Here is an 18098-nt window from a genome sequence, read left to right on the forward strand (position 1 = left end):
GCCTCCGCACAGCCCGGCTGGGACACCAGCTCTCAGGCAGCTCCTCCTGGGCTCTGCCAGGTTCTTCTCCATCCTTCTCCCTCCCATTTCACCAGAGTTGGGGTGGGGACCCTAGCCCTGGCTGTTATCTTAAAGCCAGCAGCCAAGGCAACCCCCAGCTGACCTAGCCTGCTATCTGTGGGCCAGCTATTCCCTCTCGTTCATGGAAACACAAACAGACATTTCTCTGGTCCAACTCCAAGGTTAAGTACTGGGCTGCCTGGGCACCAGCTGTCAACTTCTCTGCACATGCACACACCCCTATCCACCTGGCAGAAGGTAAGACCCCAAACAAGCAGGGGTGCCCATCACAAATGACTACAGTGAGGACTGCTGAAGACTCAGTCAGTGGTGGGGGACCAGCTGAGAGTGGGAGAGGGTACCACTCCCCCAGAACACGGGTTGGTACAGAGAAGATGAGCAGGGGAAAGGCCAAACAGGACCACCAGCATTTTGCCAGTAGTTTTTTAGGCTTTTAGGAGGAGCTCACAGATTAAAATACACCTGCACACACTCAGCATGGCCTTGAGCTACCGAATTGGGAAAGGAAAGCAGCCAGCTTTACAGGGGACTGTCCACCTGCCAGGTGCATGCCACAGGCTGACCAGCTGACATTCACCATGGTCCCATGCAGAGGGCATGACCAGTGTCCCCTTCCAGAGAAGGGGCATGAGACCCGATGCTGGAGAGGTGCAGCCACGCACTCAAGGCCACACAGCTGGCCTCTGGCACTTTCTATCACCCTTGCTGCCCTGCAAGGAGCCCCAGCTCTAGCACGTGGCACCTAATGAAAGCAAAGAGTGGGGGGTATTTTCTAGGCATCTGCTCTGCTCCCAGCTCTTGAGAGAGTGCCAGGAGTTCACAGAAACGGAAACATGCAGGAACTGGCCAAACAGGAGTTCTGAGAAGGCTCAAGGTTACCTGGCCCAGGGCAGCCTGGAGGCTTTGCAGGGGAGGCAGGCTGGCATGGGTTTCCCAGAGCAGGCAGTGGCTGGGATTAGAGGTGTGAGACCCGTGAGACAGGCAGCAGGGGCCTTTGCTACCTGGCCTCAAGTGCGGCTGTTGCCCCACCCCCTGCCCACAGAGGGCCCCTGCCCACCACGCCCACCGCCTGACCAGGTGCTCACCCAGACCTCAGCTACCCTGCAATCATAAGTGGTTCCCCTGCCTCCAGACTCCCCCGCCCAGGCCCATCCTACCCTGCCGCCAGATGGGCCCTGTAAAGGCCTGGCTCTGCTCAGATGCTTCCAATCAAGCCCAATGTCCTCACCTGGAAGTTCACAGCTATCCACAGGCTCTATCCCACCTTGCCCAAATTTGTCTCCAGACAAACAGAAACACCTGGCATTGTGCCCTGTGTCTATGCCCAAGCCTCTCTTAGGCAGCCCCCCTGCAACCTCCCACTCTATACCCCCTGCCCCAGCCTGAAGCAACTGCTCCCTCCTCAGCAGCATCATAAACACTTTTTACCCCTTGCCAGTACCTCCCACTTCCTGGTGCTTTAGGAATGCGTCTGGCCTCTCCTGGACCACATGCTCCCTGAGAGCAGGACAACCCTTGTGCCCAGATGACACTCAAAATATGCACTGGAATAGAACTGAGAGTAAAAATAAACCCATGCACCTATGATCAACTGATTTCAATAAGGATGTTAAGACCATTCAATAGGGAAAGAAGAGTCTTTTCAACAAAAACCCTGATATTTTGAATTTCATCAACATTAAAAACTTTTGGGCACCAAAGGATACTACCAAGAAGATGAAAAGCTAACCTACAGAATGGGGGAAAAAATTTGCAAATCATATCTGATAAGAGTCTAGAATGTAGAATATATACAAAACTCTCAAAACTCAACAATAAAAAGACAATTCAATGAAAAAATGGGTAAAGGACTTGAATAGGCATCTTCCAAAGGAGATATGCACATGACCAAAAGCATATGAAGAGATGTACTACATCATTAGCCAGTAGGGAAATGCAAACCAAAACTAGAATGAAGTACCATTGCACACCCACTAGAATGTCTAAAATATTAAAGATGGAAAATAACAAGGGTTGGCAAGGATGTAGAGAAATTAGAATCTTACAACATTGCTGGTAGGAATGCAAAACGGTGCAGCCACTGTGGAAAACAGTTTGGCAGTTCCTCAAAAAGTTAAATATAGTTACCATATATGTGACCCAGCAATTCCACTCCTAGGTATAGACCCAAGAGAACTGAAAACAGGTGTTCAAACAAAATCTTGTATACAAATGTTCAAAGTAACACTATTCACAATAACCAAAAGGTGGGTGAAATGTTCACCAACTGCTTAACGGATAAACAAAATACAGTAAAACCATACAATGGAATATTATTTGGCCATGAAAAGGAACAAAGTACTGATTCATGCTGCAACATGAATGAACCTTGAAAATGTTATGCTAAAATAAGCTACCTATGAAAGCCCATACAGCATATGATTCCATTTACATGAAATGGCCAGAATAGGGAAACCTACAGAGACAGAAAGATTTGTGGTTGCCTAGGACTTACTGGGGAGGAGGGCAGGTAATAGCTAAAGGATATGGGGTTTCTCTTTGTGGTGATGGAAATATCCTAAAACTGGCTGTGGTGATGGTTGCACCTATGAATATACTAAAAACCACTGAACTGTATACTTTAAGTGGTGACCTGTAAGCTAGGTGAATTATATCTTAAGAAGCCTATTAAAAAATCATGGGGCAATAATAAAGAATAAACCCAGAGTCTGAACAGGACAGCTAGGTAGACAGTTCTCAGGAGCAAGGGGCTGGCCACTTACATTCTACCATCAACCCCTGATGGTCTAGGGACAGATTAACTGCAAATTAACCTCAGTGAAAAAACAACAGATGGTGCATATGTGAAAACTGCAGGAGAGGGACAGGGGAGAGACAAAAAGCTAATACGGTCAAATGTTAAGAATTACTGAAACTAGGTTGAGGGATGATAGGTTGGTTTTCTTTGTACTATTCCAGCTTTTCTGAAATGGTTGAAAACTTTCACAATAAAAACTTTCATAATTAACTCTCAATGGCACATGCTGGAACAATTTGAGCAACAAAATAAATAACAATACTACTGGATTATACCCAATAAATATCTAAAATAAATAAAGAGGGAGAGGGGACAGTTCTTTTTTACAGAAGAGCTCCAATTAAAAAATGTAGAAGGGATGAAGTAAAAAGAATCACCATTAAAATACTGCAGTGTTAACAGTCACAGGAAAGATCCATCGATGGGTATTAAAATTAGTAGACAAAAGTTTGAGAAGAAACAGGTTATTTGCATATTCTCAAAGTATCTCAGGACATTTACAAAATTGTAAAAGAAAAAGTAGTAACTTTACAGGGGTGAAACCAGGCAGACATTGCCTTAACCACGTGATCAAGACTTTACCACGTGTCCATCACCAGTGATAAGACATATAGACATTAAGTACCTCCTGATACGATGTACTGAGAAGGACACATTGTCACTTCTAAGATTTTTACCAGAAATTTAAAACCACAATCTAATCATGAGAAAACCCAAGTCAAGGGATACGCTATCAAAATAGCCGACTGGTACATTCTAAAAATATGAAGGTCATGGAAGATAAGGAAAAACAATGAATGAGGAATGGTTATATTGTTACATCAGATATTAACAGGCAAGCAGGGTAAAGGGTATAAAGAACGCTCTGAACCATTTTTGCAACTTGTATGTAAGTCTAGAATTATTTCAAAATAAAAAGCTTTTTAAACCTCGATCATAAAAAAATAACAACTTTGTATTAAAGGTGTCTATTGTTTGAAATCACTACACCAAGAGATATATGAAGAGATGTGGCTTCACAGGATGGTGCCTGCAGGGGGCACATCCCTCCCTGCTCCAAAAAGCCAAGGCTAAGGCCACCTTGGAAACCCAGGGGAGGACTCAAGATGTGGCACAGAGTGTGGGCTGGAGGGAACAGGAGTTAGCCAAGGAAGCGGTGAGTGTGTCTGCCAAGATCTGCTTATTTCTGAGACAAAGAAGGCTCCGCAAATGGAGGGAGGAAAATAGTTTAGAATTTCACAAATATGGTCTGCTCTGTGTCAGGCAATGCATATGACTTTTATTTTATTGTTTATTTTATTTATATGATTGTTGGAAACTATCACCCTTGTATTATTTCTATACTCTAAGATGACATGGATTAAAATACTGGATGACATTTTAAAATGACTTTCCAATCTACTTTGTCATTTGTTTTAACTAGTTTTGTTTTAACAACGAGGAGGTTTTCCACGACCCTTTGCTCCCCCATCAATCCAGTAACAAAGAGCATCTCTGCCTCATTGTTATTAGTTCCTTCTCCTTGTGGAACACCTGCAATTGTTCACTGACCCACCAGCCTCACGACACCTACGTCGGTTCCAGAAAAGGGAAACAAAAGTGTAGTATAATGTTAATAATAGATGTTAATAATAAGTGGTGGGCATGTAGGTGTTCACTGTAAAATTCTTTCAACTTTGCTTTCACTTAAATTTTTTCATAATAAATTATTGTAAGAAGTAAAATAAAATTACAAATGAACATTTTGGGCATTCAAACCATAAACCCAGATTCATAGCCTGGGTGGGAGAAAACAGATGGGGAGCCTAGGAGGCCTGTGTGCAGAAAGATCCACCCGCACCCATCCCCTGTGCCCACAGGTGTCTGCAGGTGGCAGGGCTGCCTGAAAGCAGCAGCAGTGGGACTTCCCAGTCACAGCAAAGGCCTGAGGCCTGGGAGACACTCTCCACATAAATACAATCAGCTCTTTGGGCTCAAACCAAGTGAGAGAGCGGGCAGCAGCCAGGCTTTTTACCGGCTCCCAGTGAACTCGGCAGTGGATGTCGGGGCTGAGCAAGCAGGCCCCACCCTGGTCACAGCCCCTGAGTGGTTCTGCGGAGGGCCTGGCGAATTCCCCTCTTCTGCTCAGTAACAAAGGGCAGTAGTTTTAAGTCTGTTCTTTGGATCAGGTATCTGGGCTTTGCATCCTGACTCTGTGATTTATTTATTAGCTCAGTGACCTCAGGCAACTTACGTTATTTCTCTAAGCGGTAGTTGCCTCATCTGTAAAATGAATAGCTGCCTCCTGGGCTGTTGGGAAGAATAAATTAGATCAGTGGTGCTGAATCAGGGGGGTTTTGTTTCTCAAGGGACCACTGGCCATGTCTGAAGACACTTGGGGTCCATGAGGGGGCACTGACTACAACCCAGCAGGTAGAGGCCACGATGGTGATGAAACTCCTGCAATGCCCAGTATAGCCCCCACAACGTAAACTTTTCTAGCTGAAAATGTTAAAGTGCCAAGTTTAAGAAACCATGCTTCCGATGGTGCAGGTAACACACCCAGCATGGGACCTGTAACACTGAGCACTGTCAGCACCGGGCTGCCAGCCTCCTCCTCCTCCTCACCACCACTGTCTCCGTATCACCATCACTGTCACCATCACTGCCGTCACCATCACAGCTGTCCCCATGTCACCATCACTGTTGTTGCTATGTCACTATCACCATCACTGCCATCACCATGTCACCATCACTGTCACCACCATGTCGCCATCACCATCACCATCACTGCCATCACCATGTCACCATCACTGTCATCACCACGTTGCCATCACTGTCATCACCACCACCATCACCATCACTGCCGTCACCATCACGGCTGTCCCCATGTCACCATCACTGTTGTTGCTATGTCACCATCACCATCACTGTCATCACCATGTCACCATCACTGTCATCACCATGTCGCCATCACCATCACCATCACTGTCATCACCATGTCACCATCACTGTCACCATCACTGTTGCCACAATGTCACCATCACTCTTGTCACCATCACTGCCATCACCATGTCACCATCACTGTTGTCATCATCACTGCCATCTCCATGTCACCATCACCATCATTGTCACCATCACTGCTGTCACCATGTCACCATCACCGTTGTCACCATCACTGTCATCATGTCACCATCACTGTCATCGTCAGCATCACTGCCACCACCATATAATCACTCTCGTCACCATCATTGCTGTCACCATGTTGCCATCACCATCACTGTCACCATCACTGCTGCCACCATGTCACCATCACTGCTGCTACCATGTCACCTTCACTGTCATCACCATCACCACCATCACAACTGTCACCATCACCATCACTGCTGCCACAGTGTCACCTTCACTGTCGTTACCATCACTGCCATCACCACCACTGTCACCATCACCATCACTGCCGTCAGCATGTCACAATCACTGCCGCCACCACGTCACCAGCACTGTCATCACCATCACTGCCATCACCACCACTGTCACCATCACCATCACTGCCATCAGCATGTCACAATCACTGCCGCCACCGTGTCACCAGCACTGTCATCACCATCACTGCCATCACCACATCGTCATCACCATCACTGCCATCATCACATCACCATCACTATCACTGCCGTCACCATGTCACCATTATCATCACCATCATCCTCAGTACAATTAGCCTTGGAATTCCCAGTTCCCAGAAGGGCACAGGTAGGGGGCATCAGGGAAATTCTACTGTAGAAAACTAAGCAGTGGGTCACCCCATTGGGTCGAGGACTGCCCTCTTCCAGAATGCACTGAAGCCCCTAAGCTCACCTGAGGGAAATGCAGCAGTCTGAGGCAGGAAGGTGGGAGATGGGTAAGGGGTGCCCTGGAACACGTCTGAGAGGACGATGAGATACCAGCTGACATCCTTATTCAGCACTGCATATGTGTGAGTTCTGTTCTAAGCATTTCACATGCATTATTTCATTTGACTCCTGCAACAGCCTAGGGGGCTGGTTCACAGTAGAATAATGTATCTCCCCTCCCCACCACAATCACAACCACTAAACAGGGGCTGCCCCAACAGGAAGGAGCCGTGGTTTTGCAGAATTCGCCCTCTGCCTGTGGCCAGTCCTGCCCTTGTCTGGCCACTATATAAAAACCCTTAGGAGACACAGATCTGTCTCTGAACAGCCCACATCAAATGTGGCCAGTATCCTGGCCTTCCATTCTGCATTGTGGGAAATGTCCAGAGGACGTCATTTCTTGACAGGGCAGAGGCTGGGAAGAGAATGCAGCATGAAGGAAAGGCCACATGGCTTCCCAGGAGGGGCGAGGGCCTGTTGGTGAGGCCACATGAGGAACCAGCTTTACGGTCAGTGTCTACGGGAGCCAGGAGCCAGCCAGACTACAGCCACTGCTGGGAGGACTCTGTCAACCTGGTCACTTTCCCACCCAACTTTTCCTCACTCCCTCCAACAGCCAGAACTCCCTCCAACAAAACGGGCCTGGGGTTTGTCCTCAGAGAAGTAATAGTGCAAGTAGCTGGGGCATCTCTACTTGTAGCCAGACTTACAGAAACAGCAGGCCAGGGGACATGGTGGGAGGAGGAAGTGACCAAGAGGCAAGTGGAACCAGTCTGTGGCTCACAGCAAGACAAGTGAGAGGAGGCTGGGGAAGGCTGGCCGAGAGATGGGTGCCTGCCCTCTTTGTGTGCACACACCCCAACACTGCACTGTAGGGACAAGTGGGAGTCTAGTGATCTCAGGGGTCTCAAAGACTAGGACAGAAGGGAAACACAAAATGTCACACAGGAGAAGTGAAAGGTATATCTATTCATTATCTATTAGAAGAACCACCATTTACTGAGCATTTGCTGTTCGTCAAAGTTGGTGTCCAATGCTTTAAAGAATCATCTCCTTTATTTTTCACAGCAAATTCCTAGGATTTGAACTCTAAGCTCAAGCTCTTAGTCTCAAGGGATCCCGACTTGTCAACACTAAACAAAACTATGTGTGTTTGGGCCTTTTCCCATGCCAATCACCTCCAGAACACACACACTGCCCTGCCCACACACACAGCCTTTTTTCATAGTCCTTCCAGGTAAGTCAGACAGTGATAAGATTCTAAAGGGGAAAGCACTATAAAAAAAAACAATCCAGTATAAAAAATGGGCAAAAGATCTGATCAGATACCTCACCGAAGAAGATATACAGATGGCAAGCATACAAAGAGATGCTCATCATATGTCACTAAGGAATCACAAATTGAGATAATAATGAGATATCTCTACACACCTATTAGAATGGCCAAAATCCAGAATACTGCCAATACCAAATGCTGACAAGGATGTGGAGCAACAGGAACTTTCTCATTCACTCATTCACTGCAAAATGTCCAGCTACTTTGGAAGGTAATATCTTACAAAACTAAATATCCTCCTACCATCACTATCAGAGAGCAGTTACACTCCTGGGGTGATCACCCAAAGAATTCAAAACACATCCACACAAAAAAATGAAACACTAAAGTTTATTCATTATTGCCAAAACTTGGAAGCAGCCAGGATGTCCTTTAGTAGGTGAATGGATAAACAACCTGTGGTATTTCCGGACAATGGAATAAAATTCAGCAATAAAAATTAGCTACCAAACCATGAAAAGACATAGAGGAACCTTAAATGAAAGTGCTAAGTCAAAGAGGCCAATCTGTATGGCTACCAACTGTATGGTTCCAACTAAATGACATTCTGAAAAAGGCAAAACTATGGAGACAGTAAAAAGATCAGAGGTTCAAGGGCAGAGAGGGAGGAATGAACAGGGAGCATACAGGAGATTTTTAGGGCAGTGAACTTATTATTCTATATGACACTGTAATGGCAGATGGGTGTCATTATACATTTGTCGAAATCCATAGAATGTACAAGAGTGACCCCTAATGTAAACTACAGACTTCGGTTAATAATAATGAATCAATATTGGCTCATTAATAGTACCAAATGAACCACATCAAGGCAAGATGTTAATAATGGAAAATTGGAGAAGGTAAGAGGGTGTATGGGAATTCTCTGCATGTTCCACTCAATGTTTTTCTGTAAATTTGAATCTTTTTTTAAGAAGTCAAATGCTACCAGTGCAATGGGAGAAAAATTTTTAATGTTCTTCTACGGAGAAAAAAATCTCCATCAATGGGAAAGAATGATGTAACACTACTAATATCATTAAAATTAAATTTTTATCATGTGTTGCACCCTTCAAAATGTTTTTGTGTTGATTAACAATTCAATCTCATCATCCCCATCCCCATTCATAAAGTTCATGCCTTTTTTCCACGACCAGTCCCTGCTCCATCACCCATCTGGAGGACACAGTCTAGTGCAGAAGATTGCCAGGCCAGAAAACACTAGCACCCAGTTCTTTTTCTTTATCACGTGCATCACAATGTAAATGTGTTTCTCTCTCTCTCTCTCTTTTTGAATGTATGCATTTATTTTTTTGTTTGTTCATCTCTGTAAGGTCCACAGAGAGAGGGGCCACCTCTGTTTTGTGAATACCCAGTGCAGATTGCACATGAGCAGTATGAAGCCTGAAAGAATCGGACAATGGCTCTAATAAATGCTGGGACTGTACGAAGAATTGTGGGAACAAAGAGCAGATGCAGGGAGGATTTCTCTCTGCAGCAATCCCAGAGGGCTTCAAAGAGAAGAGTCTGGAAGAGGGTGGAAAGGAAAAAGTAGGGACTTGGCAGACATGAGGTAGACATTCCAGGAAGAGAATCACTCTAATAGAGTTGCCAGAAAGGAAGAGACCTCTCTGAATGTTAGAACTGAAAAGTAACTCAGAGAATGGCTAGTTAAAGGTTACAGGCAACAAGGACACTAGGCTCCCAGGCACCAACTTAGGGCAGAGGAGATCAGAGGCCTGGGACCTGCTGGGAGCCTGTGAGGTACACCTAGATTCTCAGGCTTTCAACTCAGTAAGGCTAATCGCAGAAGAAGGGGTACACAGGTTCTCCCCAACATCCCCCAACACGTGGATCCAGAGTGTAGCAGGAAACAGCCTACCAAAAGGCTACATATCTGATAATAAATTTTCCTATCCTATGCCATATATATTAATTATTTTAAATTTAAAACAATGCTTCTCCCCCACCCTAAGTGATACCTTCCAAAAATGTCTTCAAGTAAAACTGATGTTTAGCATTGCACAAACTCTAGTTCTACACAGTAACAGAAGCAGCAGTTAACACACAGCCTGAGCTATTCAGTAACTCATGAAAGCCCCACAGCAGGGCTGTCAGCACCCCCATCCTACAGATGCAGCCCAGCTCACCGCAGGGTGTGGCCCCACGCCCAGATGGGAGCACAGTGACTGACTTATCCCAAGTCACAGATCTGGTCCACCCTCCCGCTCTACGGACAAGCCAGTGTGTGAGTCTGGAATCAGGCTCTGCCGTTAACCGACTGGGTAATCTGGGACTACTTAAACTTACCTACACCCCATTTCCTTCTTTGCACAAAGGAGGTGCTGCCTTCCTCAGCAGGTTTGTCCAGGATGGACTCTGATGATGGAGTGAGTGCCAACACAGTGCCTGGCACATCGAAGGCCCTCAAAGGGGGGAAACAAAGACAAACTCTTTTTTAAACTAAACTGGTCTCTGAACTCCTGCTGAACTGCTCTGCCCTGAAAGGGAGAGATGGAAGGGTTAAGTAACAACAAAAAATCTGTGACCCAGATGCCTGCAGGCTCTGCTGATGAATGAATTCAGCCTGGGGCTGTCAGCCAGGCTGCCTGAGCCCAACTGTGGGACAGGAAACTACTGGCTTCCTCCTCCTGCAGGAGCCCTGGCCAGGAGGGGAGCTTCCTTCAGCTGACCCCACCCAGTTCCCCAGAACATTCCACACTCAGCCAGGAGACACCCCAGGAGCAGGCCACTTGGACCATGTGGGAGAGACAGAGTCTCCTTCCAGGTCTCTGTGCACAACCTCTGACCTGCACCTCTGCTTGGCTCCCACTGTCTCCCCAGAGACCAGGGCTTGGCACCTCCAACCCAGACTTGCCTCTCTCCAATGCCTCTAGGCTGTGGGCCAGAGCCAGCGGGGAAGGCTGGGTAGCTGGGCAGCTCATCTTTGGCCATGGCCCTGGTTTGGCCCTTTAAATTCTCTTTACTTAGATCCCTGACTGGTCAGCCTGCTTCTAGTCCGGTATCCACTACAGATGAGCCTCTTCAAGAAAAGTCATGAACCAATCCCCTCAAGCACCTTCCATGGCTCCCACTGCCCCCTGAATTAAGTTCAGAGCCCCGCCCTGGGATTCATAGTCATCCACAATATAGTCCAAACCTACCCTCCAGTTCACATGGGACTCGTATGTTGTAACCAAAACATTATACCAAGATTTGCACACATGCTTTTGGACCTGTGAGTAGGCATTCACCCTCTCCTATCTGCACCTAGCTGGATCCTATTCCTCCCCCACACCACCTGACTCTCCCATGAGTCCTTTCTTTTCTTCGGCTCTGAATTCCTCTAGCACGCTGGCCTCAACCCTAAGGCATTCCTGTGCCACCTGCCACCCCCACATGACTCCTGATTCAGTCTTAGTACTTTCCTTTAAGTCAACTCACTATTTCACTCAAATTTATTTTCAAAGGAAGCTTTATATCTCCACCATAAACAGAAAGCCATATCATTTGTCATAAACAGAAGGCAACTGAAGAAAACAAAGTTATGTTTTAATTCACATGTAAATAATAATTACAGTATCTTAAATGCTCATCTGTATAGTATACTTAATTTTAACATATAATATACTTAAAATCTTCTCACCCAGAGAGAAACACTGCCTGGGCACTTTATTTTTGACTCCTCGGGGCCCTTGGTTTTTCTGGCCCTGTCACACAGCTAGTTATCTGGGGACTTGTCCTGGTTGACCCCAAATGTGAGCCCTCCTCCAGTGCCTACACACAGCATGATATGCAATAAAAATATTTATCAAATTGAATGTTCCAATTTGCTCAGTCCTATTGCACGGCCCATTCTCCTCCTGGCCCTGGGTGCATCTGCTGCTCAGCTTTCTACCAAAGCACATACCCTCTCTTTCCACCACCCCTAAATCAATCCCTGCTCATGGGGTCCCTCGGAAAATGGCGCAGAAAGTGCAGCAATTGTCAAGGAGAGCAAGGGGACTCAGATCCCTGCTGCCTTCTTCTTGGAAACACAGGAGTTGGGGCAACCTGGAAAAGCCAATCTCCCGTCAATCATTAACAGAGGCTCTGGTGGCACAGACACACACCCTTCCCCGCAGTTAGCGAAGTTCTGGGAAAGCCCCTGTAGAACTGGGCCCCTGGCTCCAGGAAATACAAAAGTCATCTTTCTGTCCCCTCGCAGGAGACCCCAAAACACCTACCAGGAACCGAGGGGATTTCACCCAGGCCTGGCCGTGCAGGCGTCCCAGACAGGAGGAAGACCAGGTCACGCTCCCTCCTACCACCAGTTGTCTGGTGACCCTGATGAAGATCTGAATCACTCAGACTTGAGTCAATAAGTGGCAGCCACCAGGAAGGCCGAGCTGGGGCCAAACCAAGGCCTGGATTCTCCCCAGAGGATGGAAGGCTGGCTGAAGCCAGCTCAGGACGAGTTTGCTGGTGACCAATTCCCCTGACGACACAGTCTTCTAAAACTTAACAGACGCAGGGCACTGCCTATTAGGAGACCTTTGGGAACATTTGCATTCTTTTTGGTGTTATTTGTTTTTGGGGGGTTTTTTGGGGTCTGGTTACTTTTATGAATTTCAAAGATTTTTTTTTTGTTAGAAAGGGTGGATTGCATGGAAAGGTACCCAAAATATTCATCCCAGGCAGCAGTCACACATGGGGATGCCAGCATCTTGTAACTCCCCAAAGCTTCAACTGTCCAGGGTGGGGCACCCATTTGGGTGTGGCTCTGCAGGAAGAAGGTAAACTGAGGCACGGGTAATCTGACCAATGCCGTAAATAGAGCAGCCTTCCATATAGATTCAGAGAAGGAGGGTAATGAAGCGAGCCCCTGTGTAGCTGGGGAATGTTACAACCTGCCACCTGCCTCGTGTGAAAAGGAAGGCCACAGGATCTCCCTGTTGCCCTTTTTCATTGTGCGAACAAGCTAAAGACAGAAAAAATGTTGCAATGGTAAGACAAACAGCACATCTAGCAACTTAACCCTCAGAAGGAAAAAAGGTGCTACTGAGCTAAGGGATGAATACACATCATCATGAAGAGGTTCTCAAACTAGGCTCTAAGGAGCCCTCAGGGGTGTCACATACTTCAGGGCTGCTGACATGGAATGGGGGACTCGGTGGGTGTATTCCAAGCCAACCCAGAGCAATCCAGCTCTTATTTGCTTCATGCACTGGACTTTCAGGGATGACTTCATTTGAAAAAAAACTCTGTAGCTAAAAATACTGAATAATGCTGCTGTGTGATGCCGGTTCTGTCAAACAGGAGAACGTGATGTTAAGTTGCCTCCGAGTTTGTGGGAAGCAGCCGCCACATAGTAGGTGTGCTGGGAGCCAGCTGGCCCTTCATGCCAAGGGTGCGCTCTGAGTTCAGGAGAAGCAACAGAGGAGAGGAACCTCCCTTGCCAGGTCCGCCTGGTCACTCTGCCCTTTCCCTGGCAGGACCACAGGCTGGACAATGCAGGCGACACCACAGTTGAGCCCGTCTTCGAGCTGAGTACAAGAGTCAAGAAGAGAGGCCCGGACCTCAGAGGGACGGGGGCCACGTGCAGACACTGCAGCCAGGTTTGTGGAGGCTAAAGAGACGTGAGACGTGGAGTCGGTCTGAAGGTCCATGACAGACCAAACATAGGGCTAAAGAGGCCTGAGTCAGATGCTCCACGCAACTGAGACTCATGGGCATGTTGCTACACTGCCAAGCAGACCTGCCTTAGAGCTGCCAGGGCCTCAGCTGGCCCTTGGCAGCAGACATCCATTTCTGTCTGCCCATCATTCCTTTCTTTGAGACTGATTCCTCCTTCGGGTGAAGGAAATCATGCCCAATTCTTCTGGGTGAGAGAGACCACACCCCTTCCTTCTCCTCAGGGTGAATGTGCCTGAGACGGACCAATCAGAACACCACCACCCCTTGGGCACCGCGACTGGCTCAGGGATGGGCATGTGACCTGGGCCCAGCCACACGGAGTCCTCTCTGGGCTCTCACTGGAGTTGCTGAAAAATACACTCTTTCCCTCTGCCCCTGAGATCAAGTGTGAGGAAAGTGTTGGCCAGGGACAGCCAATGGCCATGTCACCACCACTCAGAAACAGCATGAGAATGCAGCCATGCAGCGCTGAGAAATGGGGATAAATAACCCTGATCGCATTGCCGACTGCTGGACCCAGCCATGCCTGAGCCACGATGTTGGGTCCCACATTTCCAGGTTCAGAGTCCCCTTTCTGATTAAGCTAGTCTGAGTTGGGTTTTTGTCACCTGCAATCAAGGGTGCTGAGTAAGTCACCTCTGCAGGAACGAGAGGGAGTGGGGATGCACATACCACACATATACTAACTTTAGTGAGCTGGATGTCTTAACAGAAACACCCTGGAAGCGGGCTTCCTGCTCCAGCGCTTCCAGCAGTCTAGTTCAGAGATGCTAGGGCAGCAGCTGCTTTCCTTGGAAGCACCCAGTGTTCATTCCCAGGCCTACGTTGGCTCCTCTGCAGCAGATGTGCCCAGAGGGAGCCCGTCCACTGAGGGCTTCTTCCTCGGCCCCTGGCTGGTAAGGTAGCATCCCTTGGCTGTCACCACATGTAAGCTTCTCCCTGGGCATCCACCCAGACTTACAGGATGCTCACCGGCTTATTCATGCCCCCAGGGTGATCCAAAGCTGCCCCCACCCAGGTCATCCCAGACACCGACTCCTCTCCCAGGTTCCACATTTAGGCTCCACCATCCACTTCTGAGCACCTGGGTTTGCCCGTCTTCCAGACTAGTGCAGACAGAAGGAACATAGCAAAGAAGTTTGCACACTGACTCAAGAACCTTTGGCACTAATGTGTGTGTGGGGGGGTGCACCTCCATTAGCCTCTCTCAATCCGGCGTCACGCTATGGCCCAGGAATCCTGAGCTCAGGGCCCATTGCTGCTGCATCTCCTCACCTGCCAATTAAAACCTCACCAGATGGGTTTGGACATCAAAGTAAGAGCCAAACTGCTTAATAAATCTACTGAAAGGTTTACAAGAAGGAAGCCAAAGGGATAAACTGAATGACTCATCCATGAAACAGAGTAATTTGATAATGAATATAAATAGGAAATAACAGTTCTCCAGATAAGTGACTGAAAAAAAAAAAAAACACCTTAAGAAGCTCACAAAGAGGGAATTAGGAAAATAAATCTTTATCTGGAAAATAAAAGTATTAAAAGGAGCTGTGCTCAAGATAACATGTTACAAATGTGATCAATACATATTCTATTTTAAACCTAGAAATGTGTTGGCAACGGTATTCTTCAGTGAACTAGCCCTACAAAGCCTCTCTGGAGAGCTGAGCCAGGCCAGCAGGGGGTGTGGCAGGCATGGCTGGGGCTGGTCTGGGGTCTTGGGGCCAATGCCTGCTAGAGGGTGGCCCCAAGGGTCAACAGGCATGAGAGAGGCAGGATGTAAACCCTGTCCGACCAGAGAGCAAAGGCTGTGCATCCACCCGGTGCAGCCTGCACCCCCGCTGGGCCAACCTAGGGCCTACCTCATTTTCCCAGCTCTTGCCCAGCCTTCCCTGCCTGCCTGAGGCCCTCATCCCACGCCTGCTCCCTTCGCAGATCTGCTGCCTCCCCGTCCCTCTGCTGCGCTATTGGAGGCTGTGGGCAAAACTCCAGCCGCTGGCTCAGACCCATCTCCGGGTGTAGCTGCTCCTGCCCCGACGCTGCCCCGAGAGCACCCAAAGCCACGCTGGCTCTTCTCTGCCCTGGCTCCACCTGCTGCCCCCACTGCCCCCAGGGCCCCAGATGCCCCTTCCCTCCTCCTCATGCTTTCAGACCCAGCAGGTGGTGCTGTACTCCGAAACCTGCCTTCCTCTCCCCTCCCTCTGGAGGGAGCCTCTCCTCTCCTCAAGCTCCTTAGCTCACCTTGTCCCCTCCTGTCAGCGCTGAGCATCTGCCACCTCCGTCATATTCGTTCATGTCTTTATCTCCTACCGGGCAAAGCTTGCATCTGCTTCCCTTTGTGCCCCGTGTCCTTTCACCCACCCATTCCACAGTCATGTAGTGGGCGCCTAATGCCTGTGGGGCCCTGTGCTGGGTCTGAGGAGACAAGAATGAACAAGGCGGATGCTCCCCCTGCCCCCTCGGAACTCGTGTCTTAGAGGGGGAAAAACCCACGAAACAAATATAAATAAATGTATCAGCGCAAGCTGTGAGACGGGCTAGGAGGGAAAGGCGCAGGGGTGCGACTCTGAGCTCTGATGTACAGGCAGAGCTGGGAGGGTGTCCCTGAGGAAGTGACGTTCAATGGGGACGGGAGGGGGCGGCGGTGAGGAGGGTGGGTCAGGTGCACCTTCTAGGCAAATACAGGTGTGTGCCAAATAACTGGAACAAAAGAGAAACTATGATGAGTCAAGTCAGAAATTCCTAGTGTGTCCCCCAGGTCCCTCCAGACACACCTACCCCTCACATCACCCTGACAGCTCACTCCCACCGGCACCTTGAGGGCTTTTAAAGCAAACACACCTCCAACCTATGGAAAATGGTCCACCTATGCCACGCCTGCAGAGGTGCTGGTCAGGATCCACGGGGGCTCTCCACTTGGAATTCCCTCGGATTCCCTGATGCCACCGCCACCCAAGGCTGGAACAGCAGGAGGGCTTTGTCCTGCATGCCAGCTCCAAATCACTGGTAGTGGCTGTCTGGATCGCCACGCCGAAAGGGCGGCAGGCACCCCGGCCTCCGTGGGTTAGGCCCATGGGGGTCAATGACGTCCACCGTGGGAGCAGGAGCCACACGCAGCAGCACACTTCACACGTCTTCCTTGCTCCCCAGGGTCCTGTAGGTGACCACCCAGGCCCATCTTCAGATCCAAATGCCAGGAAAAGTACTCAGTGTCCAGTATCCTTTTCCTTATGGACCATGTGAACCACATAAATATATTTTTCTTGCTTTGACCCCTCATTAGCTCAGAGCTAAATCTGTGCTTCAAATATAGTAAACTGTGTACAGCTCTGTGGCAGTATATGTATTCTAATTCTCCCCCTGGTTTTGACACTCCAGTTCATCTATATTTTCTCTGATCTTATTTTTATGGGTTTCTACTTAATTACACACAGACACACACAAATATATATATATATATATACGCACACCACTCTCACACACACACACACATACACACACAATCTCTACATATAGGTACAGCATATAGTATATACTGTGTCTTTTTATTATAAATATTTCCATATTTCTTATATAGAGAAATACATATTCTTGTGGACATCATGATTCCTTTACGGAACAAATGGAGGCAAAAATAGAGAGATGGATAGATGACAAACAGAAAAAAACAGGAGGAATAAAATACAGCCTTTGCCTGAAAGAATTCAGAACATCCCTGCACTCTGTCATGAAGAGGGCCTGTGAGTAGAGCCCAGAAGCCAGGCTTTCAGTCCCAGCTCTGACTAGCAGGGGCTGTAAAGGGAAAAAGCTACTCACACACTCCCCTCCCAACACCAGGCAACCTGAGGTCGCATCAACTATTAAATGCACAGAAGACAATCTGTCCTACTTCCTTCACCTCCGTGTACCAGAAGTTAACTGGGGAGGGTCATGGCTGCTTATGAGTGGGAAGGCCCCAGCTCCACGCACGCCACCACCACCACTCTTGGTATTGGAAACAACGCACTAGATGACTAGCACCAGCCGTAAATAAGATGCCCAACTGCGTGGCCGCCTATACATGCTGCAGGAACTCAAAGGGAAGGGGGCCTTCAGAACCCACATCCTCATGCAGTGTCCCTCCCTGCTCCCCCCTCTGATGTCTGAGGGCAGTGCCTGCCTGAAGGACTTCAATTCCCCGCTTTTCACAGCAAGAGAAAAAGAGAAAAAGTGCCATCCAGAATCAGTCGCCCTCCTTGGGGCTGGAAATGGCTGCCCCCCTCACTGCCTGCCCTAAGGGGCTGGGCCCCCACCCCCACCCGTAGACTCCTGGCCACAGTGTCCCCAGCACAGAGAAAGGGCGGCACAAAACAGAGCGTTACCA

The 18098-nt window shown here is 48.3% G+C and overlaps 1 protein-coding gene across 10 annotated transcripts in view; it reads right to left on the reverse strand.

Moving 5' to 3' along the window:
- RPH3AL (rabphilin 3A like (without C2 domains)) overlaps nucleotides 1-18098 on the reverse strand; it is a 165160-nt gene that overhangs the window by 127632 nt on the left and 19430 nt on the right. Inside the window, exons 1-2 of one of the 10 annotated variants that reach the window (XM_037022757.2) lie at nucleotides 12289-12390; nucleotides 10373-10488 (exon numbers count right to left, since the gene is read on the reverse strand). The exons of 8 other annotated variants lie outside the window; for them this stretch is intronic. The gene's annotated coding sequence lies outside the window, so the exon portion shown is untranslated. Of the gene's footprint in view, nucleotides 1-10372; nucleotides 10489-12288; nucleotides 12441-18098 lie in introns of those variants that run through there. One more of the 10 variants, XM_017656177.3, reaches the window with a different exon arrangement.

This window comes from Manis javanica, chromosome 4 (assembly GCF_040802235.1).
Source record: "Manis javanica isolate MJ-LG chromosome 4, MJ_LKY, whole genome shotgun sequence".
NCBI classification, from domain to species: domain Eukaryota; kingdom Metazoa; phylum Chordata; class Mammalia; order Pholidota; family Manidae; genus Manis; species Manis javanica.